We start from the raw sequence: 12,851 nt of genomic DNA, 5'->3' as shown, positions 1-12,851 counted from the left end.
ACTAACTTTTAATACACTTCACCCCGCCGGACTCAATTTTAAACAAGGGGTGAATGTGGTAAACCACTGTTTGTATTCCTGTTTGTCCTGTTTGTATTCCAGTGTACATGCCTGGACATGCCTTGGCTGACTCCTCCCACAGGTCCTAGTATAAAGGTGACTGCTCCCCAGCCCTTTGTATCCTGGACCGGTCGACCACGCGAGGCAGACCTCCATTCTGTTGTTAATAAAAGCCTTTAGTTACTCTTCTAACTCTCAGTCTTTTATGAGTAATTGATAGCGCATCAATGAGCGTCAGAGCAGTACACATCGAGGTGATTGAATCTATGGATACCTCAAGCTTCATCAACGCCCTGAGAAGGTTCTTCTCCATACGTGGACCGGCCAAGCAGCTTCGATCTGACTGTGGTACCAACTTCATCGGAGCCTGCAAGGAGCGCGACGTTCCATCCTCTAACGATGACAACACAGTTAAGAGATACCTTGCAGACCAAGGTTGCAACTGGATCTTCAATCTGCCTCATTCCTCACATATGGGAGGTTCATGGGAACGAATGATCGGTATCACACGCCGCATATTGGATGCAATGCTTCTGGAACATGGATCTTCCAGACTCACTCATGAAGCCCTCACCACATTCATGGCCGAAGTGGTAGCCATCATCAATGCAAGACCACTCGTCCCTCTGTCATCAGATGCAGAGTTTCCATTCATCCTGACGCCGGCCACCCTCCTCACTCAGAAAGGAGAAGCCATTCCTACACCTCCAGGAGAGTTCGGCAGCAAGGACCTCTACAGACGTCAGTGGAAGCAGGTACAGAGTCTGGCCAACACCTTCTGCAGCCGTTGGCGACGCGAGTACCTGTCAACTCTCCAAGCACGTAGCAAATGGCAGTCATCAAAGACCAACATCCAGACGGGGAACATAGTTTTAATGAAGGACAGTCAGAACAAAAGAAGTGAATGGCTGATGGGGATCATCTCAAAGGTTTTCCCCAGCAAAGATGGTAGAGTTCGGAAGGTAGAGGTCAAGATCCCAATCGGTGATGGGACAAAGCTCTTTTACAGGCCAATCACAGAGATCGTGCTTCTTCTCTCCAAGGAAGACTAGACGGTTGCTCCCTGATAAGTTGTATTTTCTTTATTATGTGGCATCTTAGAGATACCAGACAGGGAGTGTTATGTCCCCTATGAGACTTTTAGTATTGTGTTTTGTCTCCCCCTAGTGGTTTTACTACTTACCTCCTTATTGTTGATTTATGTCATGTGACATGATGAGAAAGTGAAAGTAAAACACAATCACGAGGGAGCCCAGAATTCATGGCTGGTGATGTATACAGTGTCTAACGCCATCCTTCTCAGCTTCCCCCTTTGACTGGCATTGTCTGTAAGTAGCCTTTTATCAGATGTCTTTATGTTTGATCTATGTCACCATTTCTTGATATTTGTGGCCAGATGAGTTAAAATATTGCACTTTGTGCAGTTTCCATGTGGCCGGCTATTAGTCTTTCTCCTGGCATTCATGTGTTAGACCTTTGATTGTTGTATCAGATTTACCTCAAATTGTAATAGAACTGTTGAGTTATAGTGGTAACGTTTCGTTCTACTATCCTAGGTTTATTTTGTGTATTCAGATCGTGATTGTAATACCAATCGGCCTTATTTGATGTTGTAATTTCTTGCTCTCTTTGTAGTTTCACCGTGTGTCATCAAACTGGATAAAAAAGTAACAACGCCTCCTGTTTGGTGATGAGGGTTTAGCTGTCTGTCGAATCATAGTCGTGAGGAGGACAGAACAGGGGGGATTGTCCTATGAGGAGAGATTGAGTAGACTAGGCCGATATTCTCTAGAGTTTAGAAGAATGAGAGATGATCTCATTGAAAAATACAAAATTCTTACAGGGCTTGACAGGGTAGATGCAGGGAGGATGTTTCCCCTGGCTGGGGAGTCTAGAACCAGGGGTCACAGTCTCAGAATAAGGGGTTGGCCATTTAGGACTGAGATGAGGAGAAATTTCTTCACTCAGAGGGTGGTGAATCTTTGGAATTCTCTACCCCAGAGGGTTGTGGTGGCTCAGTCGTTGAGTATATTCAAGACAGAGATTTCTGGATATTAAGGGAATTAAGGGATCTGGGGATAGTCCAGGAAAGTGGAGTTGAGGTAGAAGATCAGCCATGATCTTATTGAATGGCAGAGCAGGCTCGAGGGACCGAATGGCCTACTCCTGCTCCTAATTCTTATGTTCTTATGTTCTTAACCCACCGGTCTCGGAAAGCTTCAAGCGTACCGGTGGACACTGCGTGATCCCTCTCCAGGGCCACCTGGGTGAGCACAAGGCTGTGAAACAGAGAGGCAAGCAGTCAGAGTGACCTTCCCTGCAGATCCTATGTTTCCTGGACATATGAAAAGTGGTTTGTGGCCTGGTCCAGTAGCAGACCCAGGAGGAGGTCGTCCAACTTGCTTGCCCGTTATGTACCGGGTGACCCAAGATCAGGAGCCTCGGACTGAAGTTTAGCCAAAAACTGAGGAGCAGCCCCTTTTAAATAGTGGAGCAAGGGCTGCAACCTCTCATAGTGCAGTATGGAAACATCTTCACCCAGGCGGCATAATGTTCGTATTGGGTATGGGTTTTCCAGCAAGCATCAGTACCTTCAGAAAAGGATAAGAGAAATTTCAAAAGGATTATGCAGGATGCCTTCAGCATCTTACTTCGTCCTGTGTTCTTGTACTATTAAACCTGGTACTAACACAGTAGCAACTACAGGATGCTGTGCTTCTTTACCTCTCATGCCACTCTTTACCTGTATCGGATATATCAGGGTTGCCCAAACTCTGGCCGCTGGGCTACATGTAGCCTCAAAGCCGTCAAGCCCTGGCAACCTAGTTCTGTATCAGCCATGGCTCAATGGATAGCACGCTGAGTTAGGAGGTTGTGGGTTCAAGTCCCACTCCAGAGACGTGCGTGCAAAAATCTAGGCTGGAACTCCAGTGCAGTACTGAGGGAGTGCTGCCCTGTCGGAGGTGCCATCTTTCAGATGAGATGTTAAACTGAGGCCCTATCTGCTCTCTCAGGTGGACGTAAAAGATCCCATGGATTCCAAAGAAGAGCAGGGGAGTTCTCCCTGATGTCCTGGACAATATTTTCCATCAACTAACATCACAAAAATAGATTATCTGGTCATTATCACATTGCTGTTTGTGGGAGCTTGCTGTGTGCAAATTAGCTGTCGTGTTTCCTACATTACAACAGTGACTACACTTCAAAAAGTACTATCATATATATTTTTTATCCACACTTTTTGTTTGTGCCTCCTGTTCTTCTCTCCCACATGGCAGCTGTCTTTCATTCTGCCAGCGCAATTTACATTTCATCTCGAGCCATCCTTTGTTTCTTAACCTGTCCCATTACCATCTCCTTTTGCCTTGAATATCTCTTAATATCTCTTAACTTCTCCTGCCTTCTATCCTATCATCCACTCCCCCTTTCCCAGCCCCTACCCTTGCTTAAAAATCTGTTCCATTTCCTGCTTTTTTCCAGTTCTGACGAAAGGCCAGTGACCTGAAACGTTAACTCTGTTTCTCTCTCCACAGATGCTGCCTGACCTGCTGAGTATCTCCAGCATTTTCTGTTTTTATTTCAGATTTCCAGCATCTGCAGTATTTTCTTTCTGCTTCAAAAATACTTCATTGGCTGTAAAGTGCTTTGGGACATCCTGAGGGTTTGAAAGACGCTATATAAATGCAAGTCTTTCTTTTCTTACCCTGGAAGCATTTATATTTCTTTCTTGGTTTGTCTTTTTTTTGAGGTTTTGTAAAGTGCTGTTTCCTCATTGACGGATAAATTCTGAATCAGAACATAACAACAACTTGCATTTATATAGCCCCTTTTAACGTCGTAAACCATCCCAAGGCGCTTCACGGGAATGTTATCAAATTGACACCGAGCCATATAAGGAGATGTTAGGACAGGTGACCAAAAGCTTGGTCAAAGAGGTAGGTTTTAAGGAGCAACTTAAAGGAGGAGGGAGAGGTTTAGGGAGTGAACTCCAGAGATCGATCAATAGCAATAACTTGAGATATATGCAAATTAATAGGAACATGAATTTAAACTTTACATTTGACCCCTGGTTCATGCTGGTACCTATGTATTGGGAGCCACATATAAATTCTGGGCACACCAATACATGTGAATTTCATTTCCTAAGAGCTGAGAAACAATAATTTGTCAAGAGAATCAACAGCTAATAGCAGTAAATAAAACAATAGAATATAATATGATTTGGTATAAGGAATAACAAAGATACAAGGCAATAGCGAAATATCAAGAAGTTATTAAAGTTGCCTGAGATTTTGCTTGGACAGTGTCTGCACTTGTATGAAGTGGGGGGGGGGGGGGAGAGAGGAGAGGGAAGGGCTCTTGATTTCATAAAGAAAAGACTTACATTTATTTAGCGCCTTTCACAATCACCAGACGTCCCAAAGCGCTTTACAGCCAATGAGGTACTTTTTGAAGTGTCGTCGCTGTTGTAATGTGGGAAATGCAGCAGCCAATTTGCGCACAGCAACCTCCCACAAACAGCAATGTGATAATGACCAGATAATCTGTTTTTAGTGATGTTAATTGAGGGATAAATATTGGCCAGGACACCGGGGAGAACTCCCCCGCTCTTCTTGGAGTAAACGGGTCTTTTTCCGAGTGCAGGCAGTGACTAGTGGGGTACCGCAGGGATCGGTCCTAGGACCCCAGCTATTCACAATATATATTAATGATTTAAACAAGGGAACTAGATGTAATATCTCCAAGTTTGCAGACGACACAAAGCTGGGTGGGCGTGTGTGCTGTGAGGAGGATGCCGAAAAACTCCAGTATGATTTGGACAGGTTGAGTGATTGGGCAGAAGCATGGCAGATGCAATATAACGTGGATAAATGCGAGGTTATCCACTTTGGTGTCAAAAACAGGAAGGCAGATTATTATCTGAACGGCAATAGATTGGGAGAAGGGGAAGTGCAACGAGACCTGGGTGTCCTTGTGCACCAGTCGCTGAAGGTAAGCATGCAGGTGCAGCAGGTGGTTAAGAAGGCAAATGGTATGTTGGCCTTCGTAGCGAGAGGGTTCGAGTACAGGAACAAGGATGTCTTGCTGTAGTTGTACAGGGCCTTAGTGAGACCACATCTTGAGTATTGTGTGCAGTTTTGGTCGCCTTATCTGAGGAAGGATGTTCTTGCCATGGAGGGTGTGCAGCGAAGATTCACCAGGCTGATACCTGGGATGGCAGGAATGACGTATGAGGAGAGATTGGGTCGAATGGGCTTATACTCGCTGGAGTTTAGAAGAATGAGAGGGGACCTCATCGAAACTTATAAAATTCTAACAGGACTAGACAGACTAGATGCAGGAAGGATGTTCCCGAGGGCGAGGGAGTCCAGAACCAGGGATCACAGTCTGAGGATAAGGGGTAAGTCATTTAGGACAGAGGTGAGGAGAAATTTCTTCACCCAGAGAGTGGTGAACCTGTGGAATTCTCTACCACAGAAGGCAGTAGAGGCCAATTCATTAAATATATTCAAGAAGGAGTTAGATATATTTCTTAAGGCTAAAGGGATCAAGGGATATGGAGAGAAGGCAGGGACAGGGTACTGAATTTGGATGATCAGCCATGATCTCATTGAATGGCGGAGCAGGCTCGAGGGGCCGAATGGCCTACTCCTGCTCCTATCTTCTATGTTTGTTTGAAATAGTGCCTTGGGATCTTTTACGTCCACCTGAGAGAGCAGATGGGGCCTCGGTTTAACGCCTCATCCGAAAGACTCCCTCAGCACTGCACTGGAGTCTCAGCCTAGATTTTTGTGCTCAAGTCACTGGAGTGGGACTTGAACCCACAACCTTCTGACTTGACTGCATTGTCTTTCGTTAATAGCCATTTATCATTCATCTTGCATCTAATCGTTATTCACTTTATTTCCCGTTGTCTAGTAGATCAACAACTGTATAATATCTACCCAATGGTTACAGAGGAACGGTATCATCACCTACCTCAAGAATTAAAGCTATTATAATCGTTTGCAGAGGGACCAAAAATAATCTCGCTTTTACTAAATGTGTTTACTTTGACACATAACAGGCTAAGAGCAGCATTTTTTTCTTGATAACGGTTTCCTGACCTTTCCGCTAACAGATACTATTCTCAAGGTTAGTAAAGGAAACAAAAGGAATCACTGCGGTCGGCAGCGAATGCAAGTGACCTCTGGGCGAGCAGGACGAGATGAAATAATACGCGAGATTACTTTGTGTTTTACGTTCGGGAATGCATGAGACGACCGGTGTCAGAGGGAATTCCCAGCGTTAATTCTGAGACTTTAAAGACAGAGGGAGGGGAAATCCCTTTGAAATCAACAATAATCTGGCAACAACAAGAGAGGGGAGGGGGGCAGATACAGAGACACGACCGTCAGCCACTTGGAGAGAAAGCGATCAGCAGCCACTCAACAGTAAGGGACCATCAGCAGCAAGAATAACAGGTACAAGGCGCTCATTTCAAACACACAGCACACCCTCTGGTCTCTTCCAGCAGACAGCAATCCCACGCCCACCTTCAACTCATAACCGGCCCATAAAGAGGAACAACACGTTTGTATAAAAAAAATTGGACACGTTTAAAAAAAAATGCAGCACTTGTGGCGTTTGTGTTGGGCCAGGGAGAAATGGAATGGAATGTAAGAAGAGCCGGAACAGTTGTGACATTTAATGTCAAAATGATTGGGGGATTGGGAGAGGACATTCACAGTGGATTTTAGATCATCTTGAAAAATGAAATCCAGTGGTGTTGGTGTTTTAATTTGGAATAGAGATATATAGACAGGTAGATTTTGGTTTACAGGATCCCTCCGGCCGCCGCCGTCCTACCCCAACCCCACTGCAATTGCCCCGGGAGCAGCCCCGAACCCCCGGCTGCAGAAACCCCCTCACTATGAGCAACTTCCAAACTAGTTTGCATCGTTCGTAAAGGGGTTGGTGACGTTGGCCATCACGTGTGTCGGCGTTCTGGCGTCCGATGGGGTTTTGGGTTGTATGTGTGAATCGTTCTCGTTTCGTCCTTCGCTCTGTCTGTCTGTGTGTGTGTGTTTATTTTTAATTTGAAAATTATTACTCATTTCATGCGACCAGATTTTTTTTCTTCAAAAAACACACACACAGGAGCAACATTCAGCGGCTAAAAGAGGGGGCTTGCCTCTCTCTCTCTCGCTTGTTCAAGGAGCCAGTGTTTTTAAATATATATATGTGTATATATAATAATAATATAAACGCCAGTCAGCAGAAGGAGCAGGAGGAGGAGGCAGCGGCTGGTTCGCGGAGGGGGTGAGTTGTCTTTTGCTACTTTCTGTTGCGACTCGATTGTTGCCACGTTCTAGACGGCGCTACAATGTTGCCAGTTCTCTCTGCAGCCCAGCCACAAGCCTTCACCCCCCCGTGTGTGAGTGTGTCTGTCTGTCTCCCTCCCTCTCTCTCTCTGCTCCTGTTCAATCTATTTTACCCCCACCCAAAACACACACACACACAGGCAACGTAGACCCAGGGAGGAAAGTAACCCAAATAAGATGGCGGCACAGCCACAGCGAGAGAGAGAGAGAGCGAGTATGTAACGAACCGAAAGGGGTGAAATGAACGCTCCGACTGGGCACCGTCTCACGGTCTCTCTCTCTCCCCCCTTGCCTGGTAACTTGCGAGAGTGTCCTCGGCATTAAACTAGGCCGGTTCTACTGCAATCTCCTTTTTTATTTCTTTTTCTCTTCACCCCCTTCCCCCTTTAAAAATATACATGAAATTATATTTATTTAAAATACATAATGTATCCCCCGCCCCGGACTGGCGAAGTAGTATTAATCTTCCCCCCCCCCCTCTCTTTTTAATGGGGGGGCTGCGATCTGTGAATGGAGTTGAGGAGAGAAATTGAACGCGCTGCTGTTGGTTTCTGAGGCTGAAATTGACCAGACTGAAACGGACCAGCGCTGAGATGACTGTCCATTCAGCGTGTCTGTAGCGGGGGGACAGTCTGTGGCTTGCCGGCATGTTCCATTACACACACACACCATGTCTTTTATTTGCTCTATCTTTAAAAGGAACATGCTAGCAAGTCTTAACCATATGAAATACTACAGTTGCTATTTAACATTGTAATCTTTGGATGGCAGTATCTGTGTGTGTATCTAGCTAAACATTGTCTTTTTAAAAAATCGGGCAGATCTCTTAGCGAGAAAAATAAGATGACTTTTATTTTGTAAAAATTGACATTTGTTTTAAATGGCTTACTTTAAAAAAAAACCGGTTCATGTAATTTTCGAAATGGAGAGCATCCTATTTGTTACTTTTTTAAAGGGACAGGGTCTGTTTCTTTGTTTTCTTCTTTGCGTTGGCCTACTGTAAATCAAGACTGAGAAGGATTTCCGAACTGCACATGCGTCTTAAAGCACCAGTGACTCATAGGGCTGCTTAGTGGACCCGAACATCAAGCTTCAGAAATGAGTCTGAGAACTGATGTTTGCAGTCAAATTGGGGCTTTTATTTTAAGTACAAGACGTACTATCTTTTTACTTTTACAAAGGCTTGCAAAGATACTGAAATAGTTCTATTCCCATCTTTAAAAAACCATTTTTTTTTAAAAAAGCAGTTTCTCAACACATTTATTTGTTGTTAAACATTGCCTTCCCATTTCCCATGGAGTCAGATTGATACTTTCACATTAAATCAAAACAAACTTATTTTGACTCTCTCTTAACTGGACTCCCCCAACAGATACAGTTCACAAATATATTTTCAAAAATTGTGGAGTTTATATAGGAGAGAGTTTAATCAGATTGATCTCTTCAAAATCCGATAGATTATTTAAGCATACAGGTTTAACTTTTTTAAAGTTTTCCCCCCCTTCCCCCCTCTGCCTTATTGGATTGTCCGTTCCCCTCTGTGTCACAAAGAAACAGGGAGAAATGAAATGTAGCAAAGCAGACCGACCGGCCTCCTCCACCCCACCCTAACATTGGCCCATTGTTAGAGTCGTGGATGTGGGGCTGTCACAAGGCTGATTTGGGCACGCCACACTCTCATCAGGATTCCCCCCTGTGGATACAGTCTTCAGCTGAGCAGCAAGTAACAGAATCATTCCATCTGTGGGAGGCAGGGTGGAGTGCTGATCTCATACCTGACACCAAGCCCCTTTGCCATGGAAAATTTTAATGTGATGTAATGTTTTGCCCAGATCCCATTGAACTGCTTGCAGTTAGGTTTGTGTATGTAATGACATTAACCATGTTTTGGAGGGAGGGATAATTTACAAAGTAATAAAGAACAGGGGTGATTTTCATATAAGAGAATATACTGATAACTCTTCCCATCCTGTGTGTGTGTGTGTCTCTCTGTCTCGTTTTACTCTCTCCTTTTGTGTATTTCCCTTGCTCCACTCTTTTTCGGTGTGTATATTTTTTCTCTTTGTGTATGTCTCGCTCCCTCTTCTCTCTCCCCCCACTCTCTCTCTATGTCTCTCTCTTCCCCCCCGCTCTCGCCACTCTCTGTGTATGGCTCTCTGTTACTCTCATTATGTACGTCATGTTCCTATGTACGTCTCTTTCTCCATCCTCCATTGTGTGTCTTTTTCTACTTCCCATCCTTGTTTTCACTTCCACCCCCTCTGTCCTGCCTTGCCCCTTTTCACCCGCAATTGCCACTGTTCTGTCTCTTTCTGCTCCTCTTATTGTCCTATGTTTCTTCGGTCACCCACCAGTTGTTTCTTGCCTCTGACTATCTCCCCCCCACCCCCCCCCCACCTTGCTCTACTCTTGCATTTTGCCATTTCTCTTCTCCCTTCCTCTCCTCCCCTCCTTTGTCTCTTTCATCTCATGCAAAGTGTAAAAAGACAGCCTGTTGAGAGGGTAGAGTGATTAAGGTTTTATTTGAGTCCAGCCCTTGGCTCAGTCCTGAAGTAGGAGGAGCACAGACTTACCTTTTTAAGACCTCTCCTTAACATCTCTCTGTCACTCTAGTGGCACTTGTGCATTTGGAGCTTCAGTAGTTTGGATACAGCAGAACAATGTCCGTGTGCCAACTGCTCACATCACATTGTTAAAACTTGCACCTTATCCTGACGGCAAAATCACAGCCCACGTTCTGGTGGGTCTGCGATGCCATTGGAATAAGGGAATTGGGCTTGTTTACCCCATGCACTGCAACAGAGAGAGAGAGACTCAGCCTCTCTCCCCGTTAACTGGAGCTATGTATTGTAAAAGTGTCTTTAAAGCGAGGGGTGAGGGATATTATAGCTGCTTTTCTACTGTGCTTACTAAGTAACATTGGAACAGGAGTCGGCCATTCAGCTTCTTGAGCCTGTTTCGCCATTCAGTTAGATCATGGCAGATCTGTATCTTCACTCCATTTACCTGCCGTGGTTCTATATCACTTAATAACCTGACTGAAAAAAATCTCCGTTTTGCAATTTTCAATTGACGTGGCCTCAATAGCTTTTTGGGGAACGAGAGTTCCAGATTTCCACTAACACGTGCGTGAAGAAGTGATTCCTGGTTCACTCCTGAATGGCCTAACTCCAATTTTAAGGTTATGTTAAAGGCGATATATAAATGTTGTTGCTGTATGCCCCCTTGGGTGCTATGGCAGCTAGCTGTAGACCTGTAAAACATGGGCCTTCCCATGGGTGTGCCTCAACAACAACAACTTGCATTTATATAGCACCTTTTTAACGTAGTGAAACATCCCAAGGTGCTTCACAGGAGCGATTGTCGAACAAAATTTGACACCGAGCCACAAAAGGAGTTATTCGGACAGGTGAGCTGGGTTTTAAGGAGCATCTCAAAGGAGGAGAGAGGCGGAGAGGTTTAGGGAGGGAATTCCAGAACTTAGGGCCCAGGCAGCTGAAGGCACGGCCGCCAATGGTGGAGCGATGAAAATCGAGGACGTGCAAGAGGCCAGAAGGAGAAGCCTCGGAGAATCTTGCAAGTTTCTTCCCGGTTGCTCCAACACCTGACTACGTGCAATAGGGGGTGGCCTTGAGAAGCAAAGATTCCGATCGCTGCAATCATCCTAATTGCACAGGGCAACTGCTTTTCATTTTTTTTTTAAAAATCACGCAGCACTAAGATTTTTTTTGCTTTCAGTTTTTAAGTTATAAGCTAGGACATTGGGGGAGCTCACTGAATATTGTACCCTCCTGAGTTGCCACAGAATCCTTAATAATATAGAGAGTTAACTCGGCACTCAGTGGTGGGTTTCAGCTACGCTTTTTGTGTTTGCCTGCAGATTTTATATCGTATATTTCTGTTCATTTCTATTGTTCCTGCCCCTTTGTGCTTTATAGCTGCGGTGCTGGGGGTAGTTGGGGATGGTCGTTCTGTGTAGACTCATCCCATCCCCTCCCTTCCTGGCAGTGACATCACCCAGTACTGCTGCTGTGGGCAACATCAGTCCTCCCCACCCTCCCCTCCCCTCCCAGTTGATGTTATTACTGGAGCCGAACTTTATGATGTCGCCATTGGGGGAATTCTGAACAAAATGTCTGTTCCCAATTTTGCCTCTGAACAGCAGATTTGTTTTTTTGGAAAAACAGCGATGTTCTTGTCCTCGTGCTTTACGGTTTACAAGGGTGGGCAGCTGGGCTCTGGCGAGCGTGCAGGCATATCTGCTGCACGCTGTGGCGGCTTCGATGACTGTCGTGACCCACGTCATTTCTTTCTGCTGATTTTTATGCCTGGCTTGTATTCCTCCGCCCCCCCCCCCCCCACCCCCCTGCTCACTTCCCAAAGGCTCTGTTTTAATGGGCTTGCTTGAGGATCACCAGTGCTTGCGAGCTAGTCTCAGTGCGGCGTTGAATATGTAAGCTCTCCCAAATGACTGCTGTATCGTCTTGAGGCTTTTTTATGCCGTTACTGTCACGATGCGTTCATCCATTTTTAGGCCTGTCGATTTGGGATTTAAAAAAAAAGTTACTTCAAAACCAGGCTGTCTCCACAATTTGTGTAGTTTTTATTGACGCATTCCAGTTGCATAATTAAATGTGCTTCCAGCTGTTTTGTATTTCATGGAACATTTTAAATTACTGAGCAAATGACAAAAGAAACAAATCGTTTTTTTTCACTGGTTGAGATTTCAGCCCTTAATGGAAGAAGGCCGCAACTTTGATTTTAAGAAAAAAAAACTTTTTTTTTTAATGGATTTTCTTTTTTTCCCTCCCCTCCGAGCATGCTGACTCGGACTGTGCTAAGCTTCCTCGCTCGCTCAATCCTTCACTCTACGAGCCATGGTGGTGAATGCCGGCAGGCCATTGGACCACAGCGGACCTCATTGTCCAGCTGGATCATGTCCGCGTGCCTGCACTCCAGTAGAAATGACCGGACAATAATGAGTAAACAGAAACCCTGGTTCATTTCTCTCCCCGCTCCTCCCACTCACTGCTGCACCCCCGCTGTAGTCTGGGGACACTGTGGCTGATTGTACTGCCTCCATTGCTCCTCTGGCCATTGACGAGTCCAGTCGGCACAGGCCATGGATTGAACCTGGGACCTCTTTGGCTCAGCTGCACAGCATGCGGTCCATTTATCCACCAGTCCGTTCAAGGAGCTATTGACGTCTTTTAGGAAAAGCTTTGTCTTGCGTGTGCCTATGGCTAAAGATGTGAAAAAGACCATCAGGATCTCAATAAGCCAAGGAGCCAGCGTTAATAGGCTGATCCACTAAAACACTTGTTCCATAGGGTGGGTTGAGGGGGTGATCCTCAGTTCAGATTCTCCGCCCCCCCCCCTCCAGTTTCTGTGGTTCCCCGTCAATTCCGCACATCTGTTAATATTCCT

General features: G+C 45.3%; 1 protein-coding gene across 3 annotated transcripts in view; it reads left to right on the top strand.

Moving 5' to 3' along the window:
* Positions 1–6,035: 6,035 nt before the first annotated feature.
* zhx3b (zinc fingers and homeoboxes 3b) overlaps positions 6,036–12,851 on the top strand; it is an 83,393-nt gene continuing 76,577 nt past the window's right edge. For 2 of the 3 annotated variants that reach the window (XM_086005721.1, XM_086005718.1), the window contains exon 1: positions 6,822–7,362. The gene's annotated coding sequence lies outside the window, so the exon portion shown is untranslated. Of the gene's footprint in view, positions 6,525–6,821; positions 7,363–12,851 lie in introns of those variants that run through there. The other variant, XM_086005720.1, reaches the window with a different exon arrangement.

Source organism: Somniosus microcephalus, chromosome 13 (assembly GCF_052327205.1).
Source record: "Somniosus microcephalus isolate GS21.2 chromosome 13, FLI_Smic_1.0, whole genome shotgun sequence".
Taxonomy (NCBI): domain Eukaryota; kingdom Metazoa; phylum Chordata; class Chondrichthyes; order Squaliformes; family Somniosidae; genus Somniosus; species Somniosus microcephalus.
Note: the sequence above shows the minus strand (reverse complement) of the source record. Positions and strands in the feature narration are given on the sequence as shown.